General features: G+C 57.2%; 1 protein-coding gene across 3 annotated transcripts in view; it reads right to left on the minus strand.

The window, feature by feature from the left end:
• Adarb1 (adenosine deaminase RNA specific B1) overlaps positions 1-2,039 on the minus strand; it is a 124,799-nt gene extending 122,760 nt beyond the window's left edge. For 2 of the 3 annotated variants that reach the window (XM_031346574.1, XM_031346571.1), the window contains exon 1: positions 1,687-2,039. The gene's annotated coding sequence lies outside the window, so the exon portion shown is untranslated. The remainder of the gene's footprint in view (positions 1-1,686) is intronic. The other variant, XM_031346575.1, reaches the window with a different exon arrangement.
• Positions 2,040-3,836: the final 1,797 nt, after the last annotated feature.

The raw sequence follows: 3,836 nt of genomic DNA on the forward strand, positions 1-3,836 counted from the left end.
AAAAAAAAACGAAACAAAAAAACAAAACAAAAACAGCTGGCTTTTACAAACAGGTTTGTCTTGAGACAAAAAACAGGTTTGGAAAATGTAACTCCCTTTCAAAGGAACAAAGAGGGTTAATACATTATTTCTATTCTCAGTAAAAACTACTGTTTGATCATCTTAATTACCGCACCTAACAGTAAAAAGGCAAGTTTGCCATTGGGTTTCTTTTCCTTATACTTCCAGAATGGAAGGCAAGAAATGGTTTTCAAAAGAAGAAAAAAAGATACCCTCATCAGAAGTAACAACCCAAACCTGCTAGCTGAAAACATTGACCTCCAACCAGACACTCCAGTGCGGATATCCCCCTCATAAATCCCGAACGGAACACATTTCTGGTCCTCCAAAGGCGACTCCGGCACCTCTACAGTCTAGCGTCCACAGACAGCCCCATCTGACATCTCCCTTGCACACAGCCACCACACAGTGATTTTCCTCCTGCCTATGTGAGCGCGTCAAAATTCACCTCCAACCCCTAATGTCCCAATGGCTCCCAGAGCAGCAGACGCACCGGGCATTCGGAACTTCGTCACCCGGGCGCTCGGCGACCATGTGGTCTCTGAGCCCTCGGAAGGGACATGGACCACCAAAAAAGCAGCCTGCCTCACCCAGGTCACGGTGTCCACTCCGTGGGAGCGCAGTGTCTTCTTTTGCAATTTGCAGGACACAAGATGCTCTCCACTGGTGCAGCCTTCCCTCTGTGGGCTATAAGGTTAGGGTCTCTCTCCTCGGAGTTCCGAGTACTCTCTGCAGGGCACTGGGTTCCCTCCCTGTGCCCTTCCTCTGGGCGCCTTCTCCCCTCTGCGGAGCACATGGTCCCTTCTGCAGGGCACAAAGTCCCCATCCCTTGGTTCAATTTCCCCTCCTCGGAGCACAGGGTTCCTACCCACACCCCTACCCCGGGCTTAATCTCCCTTCTGCTAGACACTGGTCCCTCATGCAGGACACAGAGCCTCAACCTTCCCTCTGCCAAGCACATGGTCCCATCTGCAGGGCACAGGGTCCCCCATCCCTGGACACAGCTTCAGAGTGACACAGGGTGTCTCCTCTCAGGGCGCAGACTCCCTTCAGCTGGGCACAGGTCCCCTCTCTAGGATACAGGGTCCCCATCCCCGGGCTCAGCTTTCCTTCTGCAGGGCACAGGGTCCCCCCTCCCGGTGCGCAGTGTCCCTTCTGCTGGGCAAAGGTCTCTTCCCGGGGTACAGGGTCCCCTCCCTGGAGCACAGATCCCCTCCGCCCCGGCACACCATTCCCCTCCCCGGGCGCAGTCTCCTCTCTGATGGGCACAGGTTCCCCTCCCTGGAGTCCAGGGTCCTCTCCGCGGGCACAACCTCCGGTCCGAGGGGCGCACGGTCGGCTCGCCGCGGCGCAGCGCATCCCACGCGGACGCGGCGCCTCCAGGAGCGGACGGACGAGCCGTCCTGGGCGCAGCCTCCTCCCGCAGCGCAGCGCATCCAAGGGGACCGCGGCCCGCCCTCCGCGCGCCGCCCGGGATGCGCCAGCGACCCCGCAGCCCGCCGCCCCCGGCCGGGCTCGATAGGGTCTGGAGTCGGTGGTCAGGTCCACGGCCGCCGGCGCTGCGCGGCCTCAGCCACCTGCCCCGCGCTTACATAAACGCGGCCGCCCGCGTCCCCGCCGCCTTACCTCAGCTCGCCCCTGCGCCCGCGGGCTTGCCGGCGTCTGGCTCCCGGCGCTGCGGCGGCCTCGGCCGGCCCCGCCGCCCCGGCTAGGAGCCCCTCGCCGCCGCCGCCGCCGCCACTACCTCAGCCGCCCCAGCCTCAGCCGCTGCCTCTGCCGCTGCCACTGCCTCTAGCCCCAGCGCCGGCGGCTCCGCCCCCTCGGCTCGCCCCGCCCCAGCCGCCGCAGCCGCGCGCGCGTGCTCGAGGGCAGGGGGTGGAGCCAGCGCCGGACGCCCGACGTGCGCGCCCGCGCCCGCCTGGAGCAGACGTCTCGACTCGCCCGCCGCGTTGGGAACCGTGAGGGTTTAGCGGTTAGAACCAGAACGGGGAGTTCGTTGCTAGGGAGACTCCCGAAGCGTATGGGGAGCCTCCGACGCGCACCGAGAAGATCGGCGGGGGCGGGGTTCTCGAACTCGAGCGGGGCGGGAGCCTTGGATGCGACCTGAAGGGACAGGTGGGACCGAGGACCCTAGAGAAGAGCCGCCGAAGGGCGACTGTGACCGCCGCTTGAAGACCCCACTGCACCTCGTACGGGGTACCCTGGCATCCCGCAAAAATCTTCCCTTGGGGGAGGGGGAGAAAGCCGGGCAGTGGTGGCGCACACCTTTAATCCCAGCACTTGGAAGGCAGAGACTGGCGGATTTCTGAGTTTGAGGTCAGCCTGGTCTACAGAGTGAGTTCCAGGACAGCCAGGGCTACACAGAGAAACCCTGTCTCGAAAAACCAAAAAAAAAAAAAGAAAAGAAAGAAGAAGAAGAAGAAAAGAAAAGAATCATCCCTGGCTTTCGGCCAGTTTTGAGAGCTGGCCCTGGTCACACCTACCTCCATAGATCCTGAAAATAAATAAGTAGGGAGAAGAGCAGGGACATGATTTTGTGAAATAGGGTGTCTACTTTTTTGGGGGGTCGCAGGGGGGGGTTCGAGACAGGGCTTCTTTGTATAGCCCTGGCTGTCCTGGAACTCACTCCGTAGACTAGGCTGGCCTCGAACTCAGAAATCCGCCTGCCTCGGCCTCCCAAGTGCTGTGATTAAAGGCATGCGCCACCACTGCCCGGCTAGGGTGTCTACTGTTAGTCACTAAAAATGGTGGTCGGTTTTTAACCTAGACCCCCAGAATCAAGTTCAGGCTCCCACCACCTCTTAGGCATACCAGACGGGTCTTGAAACTTACTCTGCCTGCTTCCGCATTTGTTTAAAAAAGAAAAAGATCTAGTAAAAGACCATGCAGGTAAAGTACTGTGTCAAGCATCCAAGATGTGGACAGCAACGTGTGTGGCCCCTCAACAGTCTGTCTTATCTTAGGGTGCTATGCCATAACGGGGGGGCTAGGACAGGTCCAGAATCTGAAGCAAAAATTCACCACAGGAGTAGTGTTGCAGCGGACCCACAAAAACATGTCCTTTGGACTAGTCAGCCACTCAATGAGTTCTTCAGCCCGCCTAAAAGTTGGGCACCAGGCAGTGTCTACCGGTGTACGGGTTGGCAAGTAAGTAGAAAGCATCACTCTTGGAGTGCCTACTAGAATGTCAAGCTTACCATACAGATCTGTGCACAAGGATAAGTGTGTCCATTTCTGAGCATCTAACTACCCCAGAACTTAATAACTTAAAGTCATAGTTGGTAAGTGTGATGAACAGCAGCTTTACCCTGTGTTCAGCTGGTTTGGTTCATCTCTCCTTCATGGATGACCTCACTCCCGTATGTCACGTGTTACCCACTGTTAGTAAGCTAGCTCACGTTGCTTCTCGTAATGGCTGTGGCTTGGCCACAAGAGAGCAAGTTCCAGCATACAGGGCCTTTCCAGCCCCTGTGCGCATCACCTGTGTTCCTGTGACTCATGGACTGAATCAGAGATGCTGAGCTGACACAAGTAAATATGAGAGGCAGAGATCTGGACAAGGGAGGTATGTTCATCAGAGACCATCGCTTTGATAGACCTTGGGTTTGTTGTGGATTGTCACAGCAGAAACTGAACTCTGCGGTCTCGTCCAGGATTAACTGGAATGGCCTTCTTTGTCTACTGTGTGCACTGCCAAAAAACTAGCTTGAAGCGAGGATAACGGCACATAAACAGAAGCTAGAAAATGGCATTTTTGACATCCTCCAGGTGTCTGG

This window comes from Mastomys coucha, unplaced genomic scaffold (genome assembly GCF_008632895.1).
Source record: "Mastomys coucha isolate ucsf_1 unplaced genomic scaffold, UCSF_Mcou_1 pScaffold3, whole genome shotgun sequence".
In the NCBI taxonomy this organism is placed as follows: Eukaryota; Metazoa; Chordata; class Mammalia; order Rodentia; family Muridae; genus Mastomys; species Mastomys coucha.